Source organism: Schistocerca gregaria, chromosome 5, assembly GCF_023897955.1.
Source record: "Schistocerca gregaria isolate iqSchGreg1 chromosome 5, iqSchGreg1.2, whole genome shotgun sequence".
NCBI lineage: Eukaryota > Metazoa > Arthropoda > Insecta > Orthoptera > Acrididae > Schistocerca > Schistocerca gregaria.
In genome coordinates, this window is record NC_064924.1 from 108,123,211 (window position 1) to 108,147,584 (window position 24,374).

General features: G+C 44.3%; 1 protein-coding gene and 1 pseudogene across 1 annotated transcript in view; one reads left to right on the plus strand and one right to left on the minus strand.

Moving 5' to 3' along the window:
• LOC126272086 (hemicentin-1) overlaps nt 1-24,374 on the plus strand; it is a 1,030,571-nt gene that overhangs the window by 701,740 nt on the left and 304,457 nt on the right. The window lies entirely within an intron of this gene.
• On the minus strand, nt 22,610-22,727 carry LOC126274490 (5S ribosomal RNA; annotated as a pseudogene).

The following is a 24,374-nucleotide window of genomic DNA, read 5'->3' on the forward strand; positions in this document are numbered from 1 at the left end:
AATCGTTCATCGTGACAGAAGTGTAAACCTCCCGCACATTGCTGCAGATTTCAGTGCAGGGTTATCAACAAGTGTCATAGTGCGAACATCATCCATATGAGCTTTCGGAGCCGAAAACCCACTCGTGTACTCTTGATGACACAAATCTTTACATTGATCACTGGAAACATATTGCCTGGTCGGACGAGTCTCGTTTCTAGTTGTATCGAGCGGATGTACGTGTACGGGTATGGAGACAACCTCATGAATCCTTGGAGCCTGTAGGTCAGCAGAGGATTGTTCAAGCTGGCAGAGGCTCTGTAATGGTTTGGGGTGTGTACATTTGGAGTGATATGGGACCCCTTATACGTTTAGATACGACTCTGATGGGTGACACGTAAGTAAGCATCCTGTCTGATCACCTGCATGCATTCATATGTGTTGTCCATTCCGACGGACTTTGGAAACTCCAGCTTGACAATGCGACACCTCAGACATCTATAATTGCTACAGAGTAGCTCCAGGAACACTCTTCTGAATTAAAAAACTTCCGCTGGCCACCAAACTTCCCAGACATGAATATTATTGAGCATATCTGAGATGCCTTGCAACGGGCCGTTCAGAAGAGATCTCCACCCCCCGTACTCGTACGGATTTGCGGACAGTGCTGCAGGATTCATCGTGACAGTTCCATCCAGCACTACTTCAAACATTAGTCGAGTTCATGCAACGTTCTGTTGCAGCACTTCTGCGTCCTCGCGGGTCCCCTACACGATATTAGGCAGGTTTGGCAGTTTCTTTGGCTCTTCATTGTATAAAAATTGTATTCATTGCGTCTAATTATGTAAGAACATATCAAACAATAACATTTTCACAAACATGATAAAGTTCAAAAGTCAGAGAGTAAATAGATTTTTCAAAGAGTAATTATTTTCCGTATTTCACACGATATTGTACTAATTAATAAAGATGTTGCCCTACACATTTTCTAAAGTGGCCCACGGTCTTCCTAAGCATTGAAGCTATCTCCATACGAAATTTTATCAAAATCGGTTCATCTACGATGGCTCGCTTGAAGATAGCATGCAGGTATCTACACGCAATGTCATGAAGTGTAGTAAATGGCGATCTGCTGCAAGCCCGAAACTTCTTTGAGTGCCCCCAAGAATATCAGCAAATATAGAATGGTTAGAATCTTATTTACAGGTTCTTAAGTCTTCTTAGTATAGTGTTCCAAAGTTTCCTATAGTAGACCTGTCTAGACTGCAATACGTAGAATCTTAACAACGAACCCATCACACGACCAATTCAGTTGTGAAGCTTCCGAACTAAAGGTACAAAAAAGAGAGGTTTTAAACTTCAGAAAGGCACTTGTTGACTTATTATGATTAATGATAGCACAAGTCGCTGGATATGTCTGTGGACTGTATTTGACAAAACTGTGACTCGCTTACAGCTGATCATTCCTGGACTATATGAGTATACCATTGTCTTTCCTAGATCCTAGAATCACTTAATGGGCTACGAAGGCAACGTATGTCTTACAGTTCCATCGCGTATTTAATAGCGTACCCATGTATGTCTGCAAGGAAATACGAACCAAGGATAACGTGAAAAGTAAAGTCTGATTCGTTCATTACGTTTAATAAACACTCAAACTGTGAGGCCGAACGTAAGTAAACAGCTAACTTTCACAGTTGCATGTCAGATTTGCTTTGGGCAAAAGGCTATGCAGTGATAATTAACGCAAACATATCACGTAAGAATAACAACGAACACCCATAGAGAGAGTTTGAATAAACACTGCAACAAATACACACTAATATAATACTGTGTAGACTCGTAATACGCTTCGTTTAGGTTTTGAAAATGGAAGTGAAATTAATATTCTCTCATTTTCGGTTTGTTTTGATGACTCGGACAACTAAATGTGACCTCTGCGTAAGAGAAAGAAAAAATGAATCACTACTAAACACTTCTGTTAGATGCAGAGGCATACGCGTGGCAGCATATAGTATGCGCTCCCACAAATGCTAGACCATATGTGAATAGAGCTTTCGGACGCCAGGATAACATGTACAGGAAGGTTACAATTTAACTGAGGACATAGTTATAGACCTCCCTGCCGTAGAGAAGCAACTGAAAGAGGTGAAAACAAGTAAGTCACCCCCCAGGATGGAAACCGAAATCGGTTTTACAAAGACTGTTCAGCTTACGTTATTCGCTAATCTCTCGCCCAATGTAAGGTCCTAAGTGATTGGAAAAAAGCGCATATGACTCGTGGGATAAAAGACTTACAAAATTGCATTCAAATATTGTTAACAATATTTTGCTACAGAATTCTTGAACATATTCTCAGTTCGAATATAGCAAATTTTCTTGAGATGGATAAGCTTCTTTTCAAAGATCAGCAATGGTTTAGAAAATACCGCTCATGCTGAAATCAGCTTGCCTTTTCTCATATGATATCCTACAAGCCATGGGTGATGGACAACACGCAGATTCCATATTCCTCGATTTGCGGAAAGTATTTGATACAGCGCCCTAATACAGAGTGTTGACAAAGGTACGACCATATGGAATAGGTTCTCAGATGTGAGTGGCCCAATAGAATTATTAAATAATAGAACCCAGTACGTTGCTCTCGACGGCGAATGTTTATTGGAGACAAGGGCATCGTCAGGAGCGCTCCAGAGAAGGGTTATAGGACTCTTATTTTGAATATACATAAGTTAGCTGACGGACAGGGTGAGCAACCATCTGCGACTGTTTGCTGATGACACTGTGGTGTTCTGGAAGGTGTCGTCGTTGAGCGTTTGTAGGAGGATACTAAATTTCGAGTTGGTGTGATGAATGTTAGCTTGCTCTAAATGTAGAAAACTGGACGTTAATGCAGATAAGGGACTCGTATGGCTGCAAAGCAACATGAAACGAAACGAGCACGTAAGAATGGTAGTAGGGAAGGGTAATGGTCGACTGCGGCTTCTTCGGAGAATTTTAGGAATGGGTAGTTCGTCTTTAAAGGAGATCGCGTGTCGTACGCTAGTGCAACCCATTCTTGGGTACTGCTCGAGTGTTTGGGATCCCCTGCAGGTCGGATTAAAGGAAGACATCGAAGCATTTCAGGAGCGGGCTGCTAAATTTGTTACCGGTAGGTTCGATCAACAAGCGAGGATTACGGATATGCTTTGTGAACTCTAACGGGAATCCCTGAAGGGAAGAGACTTTCTTTTCGCGAAACACTACTGAGAAAATTCAGAGAATGGCATTTGAAGTTGACTGGAAAACGATTCTACTGCGACCAACATTCATTTCGCGTAAGGACCAGGAAGGTAAGTGAAATTGGAGCTCGTACGTTTTCCCCTCATTATACATGCGAGTGGAAAAGGAGAGGAAATGACTCGCAGTGTTACAAGGTATCCCCCTCCATGTAACATATGGTGGTATGCGGAGTGTGTATGTAGTGTAATGTCCCGGCATTGACGAGGTCATTGAAGTAGAAGCACAAACTCACACAGTACTTGTACGATTATGGGGAAAAAAATAGGTCTGTCTTTTTTGAGGAACTATTCCGGCATTCGCGTTTCCTTGTTTTAAGGGAAAACCTGAAGAAGGCGACCAGACGGAAATTTTAATAGAGACGTTTGTCCTAGCGACGAGACGTCTTCGCTCGTCTGACGAAAGGAGAAAATCACCAATAACGCAATGGAAACAAAGTGCCTACCTAGACAGTAACCTATATTACTATACGGGTAAAACGGTCAACTGATACAAGCTGCAGGTTGGCTATCTTACGCGTTTCAGTGACAAGAAAAGCTTGGTTTTCAGTATTTACTATAATTATTGCCCGAATTTAAAATTTAAAATTCTGTCATAAAATACTCATTTTATCTTCAAGACTAAACACGGTAAAGACAAGTATTAAAGTTAGAAACTATGGATATATATTGAGACACTGTAACTCACTGCAATGTATTGAAACACGGTAACTCACCACGCGAAAATTCCCCAGACTGTATTCATCGACTATTTGAGAGTGAGAGCACTTAGCGACATCCATCGAACCTTACAACTCATTTCAAACCATCTTTAAACTTTTTCTCGCCAACATACTCACACCCACCCCCCTATCCATCCATTCACCCACCTACACACACACACACACACACACACACACACACACACACACAAACAAACAAAATGTAATGGAAAAGGACAAACTTGCACTTTCGCTGTTCGTGGACTAAAACGTGAGAATCAAACTTGACGCTGTAATGTATTGCTTCTCTACCACTAACTCTATTCTCAATACATTTTGCAGGCAGTGTAGCACAAACTGAACTTACCTACACAATTATATCGATTAATTTAATGATTAATCAGGCGTATAAAATCGTTTAGTACATGGAAGTTCGGTTCTTTAATTAATATGGTGAGAGGGGGGGGGGGTTACTAACTCTGATTCTAAGCCCAGATGGCTGCCATTTGCCATGAAGATACTACCCACTCAAATACTTAATCGTTATCCCTTGAAGAAAATAATTGAGCTCAAAAAATAAATCATTCGTTTTTGGAACTAACTGTTATCGCTGCAAACGTTTAAGTTTTTTTTATGTTTCTTCTGTTATAAGAAGTCTTACTGCAGTCCATTGCAGTCACCGCCCACTCTAGAGTTCTAGACGTTATACTAAAATATGTTATTGAATATAGACTTTAAAATGCTCTTTTTTCCGTTTTCTTGAGCGCAGTTTATTATGTCCGTTGTCTGGTGCATTAAAACATAACATTATTGTCATTTTCTCGTCTATTGAAGTGTGTTTTTAACGTTTTGTGCAGGTATTTTCATCTTTTTCTGTTGAATTTTGTCATTAGCACAGTACTCCCATATTCGACTTCGGCGAACATCCTTCGGTTCTGCGGCCTTGAATGTGTTCATTTTTCGGCTGTAGCTGGAAACTCCATTGCCCCTGAGCTCTCTTCGTCTGAGGACAAATACTCAAATTATCGTTGTGTGAGATACCGAACTCTTATAAGTTTGTTTTTTTTTTTCATTTCTGGGGACAAGATCCTTTGGTCTGCTGATTTGAGGACAAATGGTTGGCTGTACATCGTTTCTGATCTCACTAACGTCAAGTGTCAACAAGCACCTGTTATTTTCTATAAACGTGATTGTAGCTCATAATAATGTTTTGTTCTGTACTTTCAGATTTCTTTTACCATACCGAAGACCTTTTCCAGAATATTCCTTCCTTTGGCATGTAGCTGTCCAGTTTGAGCTGTCTGTTCTGCTGTGTATAAAACTTCCTACGAAATGACCATGCGTCAAGCGATATTTGAGCTTGTCAGTGATGGTCAATAATCGTTTCCCAGAAACGTCCATTTTAACATGATATACCATTTCCATCTTATTCATCCGTGAGTTAAAAATCTTCTTTTTCAGATTAATGGGCACTGGCCAATTGTCTTGTTGTTTAAGCTTCTCTGTCTGCTTCATTTCTCCTCAGTATGTCAGTCTCTCTCTCTTGTCGCTGACTTGATCTAGGTTAGGAATAGTGTTTTCTTAAATAAGATGCTAATGCCACTTTTACTGCTGTACCTTAAACTCATTGATCATTTAGCACTGGTGTCAAAAGAATCCTTCTGAAAGCTGGTTGATTGTATTCAGGATTCCAATACACCACGTTAGTACGCCCTCTTTTGGGTACAGAACCCTATTTTTCAACATCATCTCCGTCTAATGCGACTGCCTTATGCTACCTTACTGGGAGGCCCCGTATGCCCGCATGAAACCACTCTATAGTCGACGTCGGATCCAACGTCTTATTGAATCAATAACATCCCCATCATCCACTTGCTGCTTCTCACGGAGTGCGTCCTTCATTAGATGGAAGTCGGAAGGAGCGAGATCCAGGGTGGATAAGAAAGGTTCAATAAAGTTCTCTGAGCTCCTGTCGGGTGCACAGACTTGTGAGAGGCTTTGCAGTGTCAAGAAGAAGGAGAAATTTGTTCGCATTTTGTGGTGACGAACACGCAGAAGCCCTTTATGCAATTTCCTACGGGTAGCACAATACACTTCATCATGAGCGGGGACATCAAACGGAAGAGCGTCTTCAGTGTTCCAGAAGACCGTCTGCATTTTACTGGCTGTGGGTGCGGCTTTGAACTTTTTCTGTGGAGGAGAGGTGGTGTGGCGCCAGTCCATCGATTACCGTTCTGTTTCCGGATCAAAGTGATAAACCCATGCTTCGTCACCTGTGACTATGCTCGACAGAAAACTGACACGATCAGTTTCGTAACTAGCAAGCAATTGCGCACAGATGGGCCTTCGTTGCACTTTATGGTCTTCTGTTAGCCGACGAGGAACCCAGCAGGTATAGCTGGTTCAAAAGACTCTAAGCACAATGGGACTTAACATCTGAGGTCATCAGTCCCCTAGACTTAGAACTACTTAAACCTAACTAACCGAAGGACATCACACACATCCATGGCCGAGGCGGGATTCGAACCTGCGACCGTAGCAGCAGCGCGGTTCCGGACTGAAGCGCCTAGAACCGCATGGCCACAGAGGGTATGGACCTTAGAGTATCCCAGTTGGTGGGCTAGTGTGTCAACGCTACCAACAGAGACGTCGAGTTGTGCAGCGAGGTGTTTGATTGCGATCCGGCGATCACCTCGAATGAGAGTGTCCACACGTTCCATTGCAGGAGTCGAAGCTGTGTGCGACCGCCTGGCACGCGGGAGATTGGACAGGTTTGAGCGTCCTTGTTGCGGTGACGACAGAAGCCTCGCCCATCGACTCACCGCGCTTTCGTACACTGCCAGGTCTCCATAGACATTCTGCAAGCGCCTATGAATATCTGAAATTCTTTGATTTTCCGCCAAAAGCAGCTCAACGACAGCTCTCTACTTGGAACGCATCTCCTTTACAAATGGCATTTTCAACGCTACGTGTAGCGCCGCCACCTATCGGAACTTCATGAAATTACAGGGGCTGAAGCGGAAATATTCCACGATGTCCCGCAACAAATTCCTCGCTTTTTCATCCGAAATTGGTCGAGAAAAGAATGTGTTACATTATTTATTGAATGCCCCTCATAACAGTAGGACTAATATTTGTTCTTAATATTCGCATTTCCTTCTTTCTGTTCGTAAGTCCGACTATCGAAATAAGTGGACAATGCTTTCTAAACACGGTTTGAACGTCTCATACACTTTACGAAAAGGAAGAAGAAAATGAGAGTGTTGTGAATAAATACCAGATCTTCTATTCGTTTTAGGTAGCTTACGTCCGTAAATGGATGTGAAAACACTCGAAACCAGTAAATGAGGACAAAATAAATTTTATATGATCGATAGTGACTGGTTTTTTCATTTCCATCTTTATTTATACACGATACAGCCACGCTTTTCCTTCATCCATTAAGGAAAAATCTGTTATTAGTGTACTCTAATTAGGTGATATCGAACATAAGGAAAAATTGTAAGGTTGAGTGATTGTGTAACTCCTTCCTCTGCTCTCTACATCAGCTGCAGGCTGTTTTAATTCAGGCACTACGATCAGCCATACAGTATGTCATAGATTTTTTGCTACTTAACTGAACTGCAAAGAAAATTAATAAAAAGTACAAGTACAGTTTCTTAAATTCTGTTTACAGCGAAATCCAAGGGTCACCTGATGAACAACACGTTTTCTTATTACACATCTGCTAATCGAAACTCAGAACTCCCTCCTACATTATTATAGCTAGTATCGCTACACGTGTGTGCGGTGAGAGATGCAGATTACTAATCCGTCCGGTCACCGATCGAGTTCCTACTATCTGGGTTTACTCTGTGAAGAGAGTTCCTGCAACTCTGTTCTGAAGAACTATACGGGCGCAAAGCTAAACACAGGACGCCGGCCACTGGTATAGAACGCTTACCTAATATTTTACCTGTGTTGTAAATGGCCAACATCTCCTTCGGTGATTTGTGAGGATAATTCCTGATGAGAAAATAAATTATTTATGTTTCACACAGTTTGGTAGCTGGTCGAGTGAACGCTCCAATCTGAAGATGCACAATGCGCTCTTCAAGTGCCCCTTGGCTGTTTTATACGACCCATCGTGACTTTTAGTGTTGACGAACTGTGTCTATCATATCGCTGCTTGGCGGCATGTTTTGCAATTATGGTGATTTGGAGCGCATAGTGCTGACGATAGCACATGTTTATTGCACTGAGGTGACAAAAGTCATGAAATAGCGATATGCACATTTACAGATTGCGGTAGTATCGGATACACAAAGTATAAAAACGCTTTGCATTGGCGGAGCTGTCATTGTGCTCAGGTAATTCATGTGAAAACGTGTCCGATGTGATCGTGGCCGCACGACGGGAATTAACAGACTTTGAACGCGTAGCAGTTGTTGGAGATAGACGCATGGTACATTCCATTTCGGAAATCGTTATGGAATTCAATATTCCAATATCCACAGTGTCAAGACTGTGCCGAGAATACTAAATTCCAGGCATTACCTTCCACCACGGACAACGCAGTGGCCGAAGACCTCCACTTAACGACCGAAAGCAGCGGCCTATTTGTAAAGTTGTCAGTGCTAACAGACAAGCAACATTTCGTGCACGAAGCGCAGAAATCAGTGTAGGAAGTTCGACAAACGTATTCTTAAGTACAGTGCGGTGGAATCTGGCGCCGATGGGCTATGGCAGTAGACGACCGACGTGAGTGCATTTGTTAAGAGCACATCACTTGTAGAGCCTCTCCCGGGTGCGTGACGATATCCCCTGGGCCTTAGACGAATGGAAAACCGTGGTCTGGGCAGATGAGTCCAGATTTCAGTTGGTAACTAAAAAAAGTTCAAATGGCTCTGAGCACTATGGGACTTAACATCTGTGGTCATCAGTCCCCTAGAACTTAGAACTACTTAAACCTAATTAACCTAAGGACACCACACACATCCATGCCCGAGGCAGGATTCGGACCTGCGACCGTAGCAGTCGCGCGGTTCCGGACTGAGCGCCGGAACCGCTAGACCACCGCGGCCGGCAGTTGGTAACAGCTGATGATAAGGTTCAAGTGTGGCGCAGACCCCACAACGCCACGGACTCAAGTTGTCAAAGGGCACTGTGCAAGCTGTTGGTGTGGGCTGTGTTTACATGGAATGGACTTGGTCTTCTCGTCCAATTGATCCGGTCATTGACTGGAAATGGTTATGTCGGCTATTTAGAGACAATTTGGAGCCAGTCATTGACTTCATATTCCCAAACTACGATGGAATTTTTATGGATGACAATGCCCCATGTCCGAGGATTCTGGACAATTTGAACGAATTATTTGGTCACCCAGATCGCCCGGCACGACTTCCATCGAACATTTATGGGACATAATTGAGAGGTCAGATGATGCACAAAATCCTGCACGGCAACTTTTTCAGTATTATGGACGGCTGTAGAGACAGCAAGGCGCAATATTATTGCAGGGGACTTCCAACGACTTGTTGAGACCATGGTACGTCGAGCTGCTGAACTTCGCCGGGATAAAAGAGGTTCGACACGATGTTGCGAGATGTTCCAGATTTTTGTCACCTCGGTATCTTTCGTTTATTTTTTAAATTATTGTTATACGCATGTTAATGTTGAGTTGGCAGAACATTTAAGAACAATAACGCACCAGGGAAACCAGTAAACACTGCTAAAAACAAACAGCAAAAAATGATGGCATTGACATATTGTACAGCCGTTACGGCGCCTTCCATGACCACCAGCGGCGTACCTCGGCCCCACATAATGCCACACCAAAACAGCAGGGACCTTCCACCTTGCTGCACTTGCTGGACAGTGTGTCTAAGGCGTTCTGCCTGAACGGGTTGCCTCCAAACACGTCTCTGACGCTTGTCTGGTTGAAGATATATGCGACACTCATCGGTGAAGAGAACGTGATGCCTATCCTGTGCGGTCAATTCGGCATCTTTGGGCCCATCTGTACCGCGCCGCATGGTGTCGTGGTTGCAAAGATGGACCTCGCCATGGGCGTCGGGAGTGAAATTGCGCATCATGCGGCTTATTGGGCACAGTTTGAGCCGTAACACGACATCCTGTGACTGCACGAAAAGCATTATTCAACATGGTGGCGTTGCTATGAGGGTTCCTCCGAGCCGTAATCCGAAGGTAGCGGTCATCCACTGCAGTAGTAGCCCTTGAGCGGCCTGAGCGAGGCGTGTCATCGACAGTTCTTTTCTTTCTGTTTCTCCTCCATATCCGAACAATATCGCTTTGGTTCACTCCGAGACGCCTGGACACTTCCCTTGTTGAGAGTCCTTCCTGGCACAAAGTAGCAATGCGGACGCGATCGAACCGCGGTTTTGACCGTCTAGGCTTGGTTGATCTACAGACGACACGAGCAGTGTACCTCCTTGCTGGTGGAATGACTGGAACTTATCGGCTGTCGGACCCCCTCCGTCTAATAGGCGCATGGTTGTTCATATCTTTGGGCGGGTCTAGTGACATCCTTGAACAGTCAAAGGGACTGTGTCTGTGATACAATATCCACAGTCAACGTCTATCTTCAGGAGACCTGGAAACCGGGGCGATGCAAAACTTTTATTGATGTGTGTAGTAAAAATATAGGCCACGCAGGATCAGAGGATGAAGCTTAGAATGCGTATGGTTAGGATAGCTCTCATGCTGAAGGAAGCAATTTTGAGCTGTGCTGTTGAGCGTACCTTCTGTCTGGGCTCCAACCAACACACTGGTCGCAGTCGAGGCAGACTGTACTGATTAGAACACAGCGGAACGTGAAATGGAAACTGACCTGTAGCAAGCACACCCGCAGTCATTCGCCGTGAAATTTCAAAACAATTTCACCATTCTGCGTGAAACTAACATGTTGCCCCTCCCCCTTCTCTCCCCTCTCTGCCGTAGCTGAGATGGTGGGCACTCTCTTACGTGGCTAAGCCAAATTTGTTTTCGGAACGGTAGTACCGACCTGTGATAGTTATCACCCAGATTCTTCAGCTTTAATTCATCTCAGCGTGGACACAGAAATTTTGTAATGACAGTTAGTAGCTGCGTTGAACTGGGCTCGAAAAGATAGTTGGAAAATAGTCGGTATTATAAGGTCTTTCATTGAAAAACAAAGGACAGGCAATGAACTTTTCCCGTTGATACATTAAGAAGCAGCATTCAACGGAGATCTCCCATTCTGTACGTCTTCAATGCAAGCCCCTTCTGGTGTCAGTAGAATATTTATGATCCCGGAAGGGGCAGTCTGTTTGCTTTGTATATGCACCTATTTCTATCGTCCAGATGATTCCTTTCACTGTCCCCAATCCGAAATGCTCTTTCTGATCAAATAGAGCTGTAATTCCAGCTGCTGTGTCCACGCGCAACAAGCGCGGGAGGTGCGGTTGCGTGTTCCCACGTTAACAGAGCGGTAACTTGCTAGCACAGCGTCGTGGCCCCGGGGCGCTCAAATTTAACCCAGAAAGCGCCATAAATATGCATGATGGACACTGCCAGCTGTCGGGGCCAGTCCCCTCGCTAACAGTTCGTTAGATATGCCGGGCAGATTCGGAAAATTGCCGAACATTTGCGTCCGCGATGCTTGCTGAAGGGTAGGTACACTCTCGCTGTCGGATCGAAATGAGCTGGCCGAGTGTGTCGGCGGTCATGCCATCGCGGCCGTTCCCGGAATTGCTGCCGGCCACTCTCTCAGATTCCCAAGCACGCAAAGTGGATTTGCGCGTGCAAGTTTGACCTTTCTCACTGACGTGCTGCTTCAGCTTCCCTGCGGGCACGCTCCAGGTTTCAATTCCAGGAGGCACTTGAAAATTATATTAAAACATGTAATAAAACTTTTGCTTTGACCACTTCAGTGGACAGGTTGGAGATCCCTTGTTACTCTTGCAGTGTTATATTAATAAATGTTATTTGTTATTCCTTTGTTTCAAGCATGTTATTCGAAGTACGTCTTTCAACTGACAGCCTTTTATGACAGTGATGTGTAACGCACGATCGTCTCGGCCTGAAATTAGGGTAGTGTATTGCCAACAGAACCAGTTAAGTTAGGAAAACAATTACTGTGAACAACAGTGTTAGTAAAGGAATAATTGGTATTAACAATATAGAAGGTGAATCATCTGAAACTGCCAGCGTAACGTTACAAATGACGTTTGTAACTGCAGTTATAAGAGTCGAAGGACATGAAAGGGATTCAGTGGTTGGGAAGGGAGTGAGACAGGGTCGTAGTATCCCCCCGATGCTATTCAATCTGTATATTGAGCAAGCAGTAAAGAAGACAAAAGAAAAATTCGGAGTAGGTATTAAACTCCATGGGGAAGAAATAAAAACTTTGAGGTTCGCCGATGACATTGTCATTCTGTCAGAGACAGCAAAGGACTTGGAAGAGCAGGTGAACGGAATGGACAGTGTCTTGAAAGGAGGGTATAAGATGAACATCAACAAAAGCAAAACGAGGATAATGGAATGTAGTCAAGTTAAGTCGGGTGACGCTGAGGGAATTAGATTAGAAAATGACACTTAAAGTAGTAAAGGAGTTTTGCTATTTGGGGAGCAAAATAACTGATGATGGTCGAAGTAGAGAGGATATAAAATGTAGACTAGCAATGGCAAGGAAAGCGTTTCTGAAGAAGAGAAATTTGTTAACATCGAGTATAGATTTAAGTGTCAGGAAGTCGTTTGTGAAAGTCTTAGTATGGAGTGTAGCCATGTATGGAAGAGAAACATGAACGATAAATAGTTTGGACAAGAAGAGAATAGAAGCTTTCGAAATGTGGTGCTACAGAATAATGCTGGAGAATAGATGGGTAGATCACATAACTAATGAGGAGGTATTGAATAGAATTGGGGAGAAGAGGAGTTTCTGCCACAACTTGACTAGAAGAAGGGATCGGTTGGTGGGAAACGTTCTGAGGCATCAAGGGATCACCAATTTAGTATTGGAGGGCAACGTGGAGGGTAAAAATCGTAGAGAGAGACCAAGAGATGGTTACACTAAGGAGGTTCAGAAGGATGTAGGCTGCAGTAGGTACTGGGAGATGAAGAAGCTTGCACAGGATAGAGTAGCATGGAGAGCTGCATCAAACCGGTCTCAGGACTGAAGACCACAACAACAACTACTGGTATCCACTTTTCATAGAACGATAGTGTACATAGGGCGTTAGAATATCCACTAATAGAGGCATAAAAAATTGAGGCTGTTCGTAAATCGTCTTTACAACTTTAAACGTTAACGACTTTTATACTACTTTATCAGTGACAATCAAATGAAACGGAACACCCGCCGCAAACAGGCATGGTATGGTTTGATTCAAAACCAATTACCACACACGTTAAGATACTTACTTCATTGGGACAAGAGAACATCAATTCCTATCTATTAGAACGTATTCGGGCGCTGACGGATCCGCAATCTCACCCACTCCTGCACTTTCACATCCAACTGAAATCGATGTCCACATATTACTTTCTTCAGGTCGCCAGAGTGGTGAAAATCGTACGGTGAAAAATCCGGACCCTACGGAGGATGTTGCACTGCTTCCTAACCAAATCGCCTTCGTTTCACTGGCAGTGAGGGGGCGGGCGTTTTCGTGCATCAGGATGATTCCGTCCGACAGCATTCCTGACCGTTTTGTCTTAGTGGCGCGTCGCAGCTTCTGCAAAATCTCTTCATAGCGTTGCGTATTGATTGAGGTTCCACGCTTGAGGAACTCGACGAGCAGAGCGTCGCCTCAGCCGAAGTTGCAAAAAAATGTTTCAAATGGCTCTGAGCACTATCCGACATAATTCTAAGGTCATCAGTCACCTATAACTTAGAACTAATTAAACCTAACTAACCTAAGGACATCATACACATCCACGCCCGAGGCAGGATTGGAACCTGCGACCGTAGCGGTCGCTCGATTCCAGACTGTAGCGCCTAGAACGGCACGGTGACTCCGGCCGGCCCGAAGTTCCACATTGCGCCCACCCCCACACTGCCAAACAGACGAAGGCTGCGCTCAGCGATTTGGATGGGAAACACTGCAGCATCCTCCATAGAACCCGGATCGTCCACCTTCTGATTTTCACATAGTAGGTAACCTCCGGAAGGCATGCGTGGACTTCGGTTTCAATCGGACAGCCAACCGCCTCCTACGAAACAGGAATTGATCTTCTCTTTTCCTAGTGGGATAAATGTCTTAACACGTGTGATTACTACTTTTGAATGGAACCATGCTGTGGTTCCGTCGTGGCGGGTGGTCGATTTTTATTTGACTGCCGCTCATAGATAATAAAATCTGGTTTTCAGCACGTGACAAGATAACTCATTCATACACTCTGTGTGTGCTCTCTAGTGTCACGGAAAATGTCCAGTTGCATTCAATTTCTCCAAGTCTTCAAGTGACTTCAAGTGCTGTAGGTATGTAAGCCTTGGCTCAGTGTACCGTAACTTTTACAAAACCGCATAGAATGGAGTTGAGTGGTGTAATCTCAGGTGATCGCGGCGGCCACTGAATCGGACCATCTCTTCCAGTGCACCTATCCGGAAACTTTTCTTGTAGATTGAAAGAAATTCAGGCACCAGTGAGGCGGTGCCTCACATTGCTGGAATGTGAAGTCAGGTTGCAGGTTATCCAATTGTCGTGTAGCAAACCCTTGTACCATGCCCAGTCGAACAGCACTGTTGATTGTGACTCGCTGAAACAGAATAGAGTAATGAGGCTGTTATGCATAAGTCCGCACCACAAATTGATCGTGGCACCTTCTGATTTCGTTTCTCTTTTAACATGAGGTTGCTAGCCGGCCGGAGAGGCCGTGCGGTTCTAGGCGCTACAGTCTGGAACCGCGTGACCTCTATGGTCGCAATTTCGAATCCTGCCTCGGGCATGGATGTGTGTGATGTCCTTAGGTTACTTAGGTTTAAGTAGTTCTAAGTTCTAGGGGACGGATGACGTTAATAGTTAAGTGCCATAGTGCTCAGAGCCATTTGAACCATTTTTTTGAGGTCGCTATTTTCCAGTAAAAAGCGTCAAAATTGCCAGCTGTATGAAAATCTGACTCATCGGAGAAACCAGTCTTTTCCAAAAGTCGTTGTTTACGTCAGTCTTGGCTGGCCCATCCACTGCAAACTATTCGCGCTGAGATTTATCTGTCGGCTAAATTTTCGTGAAGTAGCGGTATGAGTGCATGGAGGTGTAACCACATATGCAGGAATTATAGATACGTGTGGTGTCTCTACTGTCGTACATGTCCGACAAAATAGACACCATTCCTATCTACAATTCTGTGCACGCGACGGCTGTCCGATGAAAAAGTTTTAGTGCTGATGTGGAACCAACGTCTGAACATCTACGGGAATCAGAAATCTGCTGTGCGGCGAGCGGATTGTAGGGAATTTGGGTCTGACAGGAAGCATGTCTGGATGGCCGAGGTGGTTGAGGCAACCGTTGTAGATAAGCGGAGCATTCGGGTTCGAGTCCCTGTCTGGCACAAATTTTCAGGTCTCGCTGTTGCATAGCCATAATGCACTATGCGGCTTCCTATTTCTTTCCCATCCCGTTTCTTTTTCATTCCTTTCACCCAAGTTATTCATCTTATGGAAGACTTGGCACCGTTGATCATGGCATTTCCAACACTCTGGCCGCCGTACGCACTTATTTTGCCAGATTCCCTTGCAAACTCGTGCCGTACCATTTACACAATGGCGTTTGCAATAGATGGACGATGTGCCCCTTGTTTTTGCAAAACGCTACATGTTTGTAATAACTGGTCGGAACTGTGGTTCTCCTCCATACGGCGTCCCATAGTTCTGTTGCACTTGGCTGTTAGCCTTCATCTCTACGAACCAGGCTTCACAGGGAGCTTTCTCCAGTGGCGTTCACATTTTTCGTCAAATCTGCAGCAAGTCGAAAATAAGAAAAGAAACTTTGTTTTATCTTTTCATATGTTGGAAATGAGTTGTAATTATCCAGTACAGTATTAAGGTAATTAAAGTTTATAAAGATAAATTATGGACACCCTGAATGTTCAGTATTTGCCTTTGTACGACGTACTTTAAATGGATGGGTGCTCATTTGTACTGTGAAACTTACAGCAGGCGTGATTCAGGTCACAGTGGAGTTTTCTATATAGTTTTAGCGTCGGTAGTTCATATTCTACAGTCGTAATTAATCCTGTCGAGGCCTACTGAATCCCGTAACGTGGAAGATTATCGTCCGTACTGTGTGATGGGTGGTGCGATATAGCAGATAAGATGTTGTAAATCGGCTTCCTTAGAAGATTCAATCCATTGCAACAAAGATGTCTGTTTCCTAGCTCAACGTCTGCGAGGAGGACACGGATGAGCAGATGAATTGATATCAGCATGATACCTCACTGTTTATCCGGCAGGATGTTCTATAGCTTGTCTTGAACATATGTTTCTGTGACTCCTGCTTGCACGAAGCGAACTTGTGAGCCGTTCCATAGGCCCGACACGGTGTGAATTTTTTTCTGCAAGGGAGCTAAGAATTTCCGTTAACAAAGACATGCGAATAAAATAGTTAATCAGAAAACATTTTTTAAAATCGTTTATGTAGTGCCGATTTATTGCAAAAGAATCCCATTTCCGTTTCGTACGGTTTTCAGGAATCTCATAGATTTGAAAACAAATTGACAGTGTTCTCGAGAGTTTGTTTTTTTACCATCTCTGTCATGCAGTAGCTACTGGACATCCAGTGTCCATTTCAAACTTGGCTTCTGATCTGAAGACACATTGAGCTGCTTATTAAACCTAATTTTCCTTCATTACGTTGTTTTTCTCTAAATTTGATAAGATGATTCACCTTCCGCTCTATCACAGTTCCTCTTCCTCCACGGCAGATCTCATCCTTCTGTGCCGGCCGGAGTGGCCGAGCGGTTCTAGGCGCCGCAGTCTGGAACCGCGCGACCGCTACGGCCGCAGGTTCGAATCCTGCCTCGGGCATGGATGTGTGTGATGTCCTCAGGTTGGTTAGGTTTAAGTAGTTCTAAGTTCTAGGGGACTGATGACCTCAGAAGTTAAGTCCCATAGTGCCCATCCTTCTGCCCTGGGCACGCATTATGTGATAAACACGCTGTCGTTTGCTGCCTGAAAATAGTCGAGATCAAGGGAGGAATCACCCGAATCATTAACGCGGTACAATTTAGTCTTCTTCAAAGCAATCAACAAAAGTTTACAGTGCCTGATGGAAAAAGTGAAGCACATGGGAGACTTGGTTGGATGTCAGTGTAACTTCGTTCACGTCACACAATCGGCGGGTGTGTAAATGATTAGAGATGCAATTCTCTGTGACAAGAAGAATGGTCACCAGCGTGCATTAGTCTTGTGTTTAGTGTTGTTGGGTGGTAGGGTATGTAAGGGCGTCATATGTGAGTGATCTCTGTGAAGAACACGAAGATGCCGCGTATGAGTGTGGGAGAACGTCATCAGCACCTGACAGAGTTTGGAAGAGGTCTCATTGTGGCTATCCATTTAGCTGGCTGATTGAATCGCGCAATATCTAGATTTGTGGGGCACTCGCATATGTGTTAGACTGCGTAGACATGTTAGGTTAAACATATTCGTCGTCAAGGTCCCTGTCGGCAACGCCTGACCATCCCAAGGAAAGATCCACTTCTGTGGACCAGGCATATCGTAACCCCTCATTTGGGTACAAGTAATGCACGCCCTGTAACATTCTGTATCATCCTACACCAATGGTAGAAGACTGGCAATATAAGGACCGGGTAATAATCGTCGCTTGTGTAGGCTGCCTTTAACACCATAATACAAACGGCTAAATTTGGGGTGGACTGACGATGAATGGCGTCGTAATGTGTCAAGCAATCAATGAATCGTTGTTCTGCACTACTGTCAGTGAGTATGATGACGACCTGGGGAGAGGCCTTATTCTACCAGTGTTTTCAAGAGGACCAGCGGCGATACGTCAGGTGTCATGGTATGGGGAAATTTAGGATATGACTTCAGGTCACCCCTGGTGGTGATTGAGGTTCTGAATCTCATGTGATACCTCTCACGTGACTGTATCACGGTACCATTTTTTGACACGGCAATGCACATCCACAAATGGCACGTATCTCTATGAGCTTTCAGAGTGACGTTGAGGTATGCCTGGGGCTGACAAGATGCTCCATTTTTCCCCAATAGAATATGTGTGGTATACCAGCTGGGCGTCAACTTCGTCCCTTTGCCATTATGAAGAGATCAAGAACAAGTTACAAGAGTTGTGGGCCAGTTTTGACGGCCGCGGTGGCCGAGCAGTTCTAGGCGCTTCAGTCCGGAACCGCGCGACTGCTACTTTCGCAGGTTCGAATCCTGCCTCGGTCATGGATGAGTGTGATGTTCTTAGGTTAGTTAGATTTAAGTAGTTCTAAGTTCTATTGGACTGATGACCTCAGATGTTAAGTCACATAGTGCTCAGAGCCATTTGAAACATTTTTGTGCCAGTTTTCCTCAAGAGAGTAGACAGCAGCTGTATGTCACCCTTCGGAACTGTATAAATCCAAACCAGACGGGTTTTAGCATCATACTGGTAACTATGCTCATACATACAGATTCTTTGGAAATTTATCACTGAAATAGTATCACATTTCTGACACACCACTCCTTTTCACGTTAGTCAGGCATCATCAAAAATACCCTGTGAGTGCGTAAGCGTCTATAGAATAAATGACTGGGGTTAGGGGTGGACCCTTATTCTATGACAGAGCACATTGGTGTTTAGCTGTACACAAATTGTTTTTAATTCAGGATTACTGTCAAAGAAGTACACGAATTTTACATAGGTTGTAGCGTGACAATGTTAGGACAGTTGTCAATATAACTCATTACATCCTGTTTAATCGAAATAACGCTGAACACAACACTATCAAATTTTAACCAGAAGGTTCTCTACAGAATTATTCTTACGACTACAGCAGGAAGTTGGCCAATATTACAACAAATTACCCGATTCCAGTTCTAAGTTCGGTACTATTTAGGACGACAATCAAGCCTACAGAGAGGGTTAGTTTTTGTGAGAAGCTGAGCAAAAGATTACTCAAGGCTGCTCGAGTTCACAGTGAACGCAAGCTAGTGAACCGATAAGTGTACGCCTCTGCTAGTGATATTTACCTTAGCTGTGATGAGCTGTCGGCTGCATGCTGATCTCATCCTCTGGAAGTGCTACAAAAAGCTAATCAAAATCATTACTGATTTTATCAGTAGAGACTGTCATATGTTTCTCGTCAGGCGTGAAAACATGCACTGATCCCTAGTCTGAAAATATAGCGATAAACACGTGCATAGATGGAGCAGCGTGCATACTACAACGCCCTCTGAGTTCTCGCAAGAACAATTAAAACGTGGCTGTGTTTCGTTTCTCTGCTGTTGGAGCTTAACGTCTCTTCAGCTAATTTCTAGCTGAAGGTCAGCAGAAGAGACGCAGTATTCACAAAAAATTCCTCTTTTGCCGTCGTACAGAGGGTGATGCACCCTTTTATGCGCTTGACACTGGTTCAGAGGAGCGTCCTTGAAGTTTTCGGTCTTGCGTCTGTTATAGCAAAACTATCCCCCACCTGGGTCCTTTCGTGCGTCATGCCACGTCTTTTTCCGACCAATAGCAGCGTTCCTTCCAACTCATGGAAACTACCTCTGCCAATCGGCACTTTACTCCTTCCTAGTTAATTTCAGCCAATTGTACATTTTGTGCCCAGTCTAGACGTCTTAAAGTTACATGTGTACATCACGAGCGCACCACGAGCATTTCACTTGATCAGCTACATTACTGGTCTGTTTGTATCCATGTGGAAATTTCCCAACACAGTTTTCTAAAGCATTTCTCCATAGCACGCAGCACTGGTCCACTACCTGCTATCCTCAATGTGTCGCTCAGCGCGTTCGTTGTATTGGTCGCCACAGGTGCCCAACTCCTATTTTGAAAGCGTTCCGTTGTTCTGGGGCCGTGATGGCGCAACTCGCGTCTGCCCTGCACTAAAACGTTTCCCCCAGAAGCGTTTTTCACCTTTTGCTCATTGACATGCAGGATTTGGTTTTGGTGTGTTAATACCATCGAACTGAGTGTCATCCGTTTGCATTGCATACTGTACATTGTAAACAACAAATGTGTTCATTTTCACCGAAATGTGTCAGGTGACATATTCACCTTCTTGTTACAACATATAAAATCTCTCATGTGAGATGCGAAATTGACAGTCATTTAATCTGCCACCTTACACATGCTCTCTATCCTAGTGAAGTTTCATTTTGTCTTATCCTTCCCATTTGGATGCTTCACTTTTTTTGTCAGCCAATTTACTTTTCTCCAGGTAATGTAGACTGAGAATCGGACATTTCGGCACATAAGTCGAGCCCCATCTAGTAATCTCTTAAATCCAAGACTCTCTTCGATATTCTTATCGCGTGGTCACTGCTTTGTCCAGGTTTGCGATCTGTGGTTTCATTTGATGTTTGTGGCGATACTGAGGACTGAAAATCAACAACAACAAAAATGGTTCAAATGGCTCTGAGCACTATGGGACTCAACATCTTAGGTCATAAGTCCCCTAGAACTTAGAACTACTTAAACCTAACTAACCTAAGGACATCATACACACCCATGCCCGAGGCGGGATTCGAACCTGCGACCGTAGCAGCCCCGCGGTTCCGGACTGCAGCGCCAGAACCGCACGGCCACCGCGGCCGGCAAAATCAACAACAGCCTTGCGTAACGTTTATTATCGTTCAGCACAATATAGAAACATTTTGCTCTACTTCAATATGTTAGTTGTCAGTGTTGCAAGCATACTAGTTATCGAGGCGAAGCAGCACAGTGTTCATCTAAGGTTCAAATGGCTCCGAGCACTATGGGACTTAACTGCTGTGGCCATTAGTCCCCTAGAACTTAGAACTACTTAAACCTAACTAACCTAAGGACATCACACACACCCATGCCCGAGGCAGGATTCGAACCTGCGACCGTAGCAGTCGCACGGTTCCGGACTGCGCGCCTAGAACCGCGAGACCACCGCGGCCGGCGTTCATCTAAGGCTGTCGCACGCTGTGGCCATCACTCATTGCAATAAACTCTCCCAGAATTCCCCTAAGGTGCATCCTTTACTGTACTGGTTTGTGACACCAGGCAAGTTACACGTCAGAATTATGGAGTTTTTTATGAATCAAATTATTCTCATTTGTACACTTTCAAATAACACTAAGGGTCGATTTTCCCTGTGATTCAGAAGATCACAGAGTGACGATTCTGTGTGCGCGCATATTGTGATTGTAATATGTTGACTGAACCAAGTTGATTGGGGAGTTCAAAGTGCTAAAAATATATAAAAATGAAAGTAGCTGCAAACAGGTCAAAATAAAATGCAAACAGAATGGTGACATGTATAGCAATTGATTTGATTTTATTCATGGATTATAAATCTAAACTCAGATTTTTCCGAGACCAAGTATTTCGAAAGTTATCATTGTTTTAGGTAGCTAATATTAATTAAAAAACAAAATTTTAGTTGAAACTAAGAACTCGTATCGAGAAATTTTGGCTTTCAAAACCAACTAAGGCACCTCAATTATATAAAAAAAGAGAGTTTCGTATGTTGGGCAGTGCCCTTTTATCAGTCTTTGTGGAATTAATCAATAGAGAGTTCCCCCTCAACACCTATGATGTCACGGCGAAAAATATGTAGCTCTGACTTCCAGTACATGTTTGCAACGCTGCCGATAATTTCTCAAAAGAAACCCAAACATGAAGATTTGAATCACAAGAAAAAAGTTGATAAAATAGGTATAGGTAAAATGACTGATGTGAAAAGATACGGACGATTTCTGGTAATTTAATGTGTATTGTATTGTATCAGAGCCAACTTTTATCACGCGAATATTTACGTTATGATGATCAAAAGGCCATTCTTGCGAAGAAATCGATTCGTCATAGTTCGATTTCTTGCAATCTATCTTCTCGGTGAATTCAGTAGAATTGTATCACAACATGAATTAGTGAGATTTGATTGCAGAGGAGTTCCTAGCAGTTTTCACGCTGTACTTATAGATATCTGCAAGGAATGTCTTGCATCTCTTTTGAGTTCAAAGCTCTCAGAGGAATCTTACAGAAAATTAGATGAGGGGAGAGCCTTCGGAGTAAATCTCCAGCGCGATACACAGGCAAAAATTGAAGCAGGGGATTATCTGGCAGGAGCGCTTCCTATAGGTCACTGCGCCGTGGAGAGCTCTGGGAATTGCGGTCGCGATTCTCATTTGTATCTCAGGCCTACGGGGGAAATGCTGACACGGCATTTCTTGAGAAACGACCAAATTACGCTTTGAGCAATCTGCCTCAGTCTTCATCACTGTACTCCTCCATCCTCTCTCCGTAAGGACAAACGTTTCTGCTTATCAGCTACATTTTGAATATCAGTTAACAAAAAAGCACTCCGTCTTCAGGCCGCGAGTGGCATGCCGGGAACATCCGACCGCCGTGTCATCCTAAGCTGAGTATGCGGATAGGAGGGGCGTGGGGTCAGTACACCGCTCTCCCAGCCGTTATGATGGTATTCTTGACCGAAGCCGCTACTATTCTGTCGAGTAGGTCCTCAGTTGGCATCACGAGGCTGAGTGCACCCGGAAAATGGCAACAGCGCATGGCTGTCTGGATGGTCGCCCATCCAAGTGCCGACCATGCCCGACAGCGCTTAACTTCGGTGATCTCACGGGAACCGGTGTAGCCACTGGGGCAAGGCCGTTGCCTGAATATAAGCTAACAAGCAACGGAGAAACTGCTGTATCCTCTGGCAAATGAATAAATATTTTTCGAGTTACACTATTTAGTGGCCAACAACCAATATTGAACTTGAAACGCCACATCCTCCTATCTGGGAAAAATCAATGTTCACAAGCAAATTGAGCTACATAGAAGAAACTGACTTTTGAAGCTCCAAGAGTTGGGTGTCTGTCACACGATGCAACCAGTGACACTTGATAATAACACGAGCAAGGTTAGAGTTTCCACACTCGAAGTAGGCTACGATAAAACAGATACCCAGAGGAAATATTTCCGAGTCTATGGTTGTAGCCTGGCACTGCTGCCAGAGTTAACAAGTTCGTGGCAGTACAGCAGGAAGAGGCGAAGAATTCGGCAGAATCCAGCGGAAGGGAGGAATGCGGTAATCATAGCCCACCGGGAGAGGCGGCGAAAAGACGGCAGCGTGGCGTAGCCTAGTGTAGCTGGTGGTTGCTCGAAGGGAACCGACTTCCTCCAGCTCAGCGGGAGGTTATATGCCCATCTTATTAATTTTCCACTTGGAGGAAATGACTGTTTAGAAAGAATATTGTGAAGGCAAGACACCTGTACCACCCATAGAAACTGTTGCGGAAATTGTGGAATGTCTGGAACAATTTGACCAAACTCGGTACGGGCCTGGTTTACTATCTGGATAGACTATCGGGGCCTTTAGGCATACCGTGCACCTCTCAGGGTGGGGTAGGTGTGACACGAGGTGACAGATAAAAATAATCGAAGTAACAGATAGCAGTTTGGTTATCTCCAGTTTTCGTGTATCTGAACCGATTGGTGACAGACATCGGGAAATTCCAAGTTTAACTGAACAGAATTTTGTAGATGTTTCTGGATTTTTTAACATCTTATGAAGCGAAAAGTAAAAAGTTCCTGTTTGGGGATGTTGTTGCAGCGTACATGTTATGTGGCGCGACTCCGATGCAGGTACAGGGTCATCTTCAGGTAGCAGAACACGGCGTTTTATCAAACGGATATCTTCAACCTAGTGCGTCAGTGGGATGATTACCTCAACCCTCACAGTGATTTTGCTTGATTGGCATATCGATTCTGCACTGCAATGCCTTAGAACGGAAACTTGTTAATCGCCCCTTATACAGGGTGGTCCATTGATAGTGACCGGGCCAAATATCTCACGAAATAAGCACCAAACGAAAAAACTATAAAGAACGAAACTCGTCTAGCATGAAGAGGGAAACCAGATGGCGCTATGGTTGGCCCGCTAGATGGCGCTGCCACAGGTTAAACGGATAGCAACTGCAAAATGAAACTTCCTGGCAGATTAAAACTGTGTGCCGGTCCGAGACTCGAACACGGGACCTTTACCTGTCGCGGGCAAGTGCTCTACCAAATGAGCTACCCAAGCTCGACTCTCGCCCCGTTCTCACAGCTTTAATTCCGCCAGTACCTCGTCTCCTACCTTCCAAACATCGCAGAAGCTCTCCTGCGAACCATGCAGAGCTAGCACTCCTGGAAGAAAGCCGAAGGTCCCGAGTTAGAGTCTCGGTCCGGCACACAGTTTTAATCTGCCAGGAAGTTTCATTTCGCAGTTGATATCCGTTTGACCTATGGCAGCGCCATCTAGCGGGCCAACCATAGCG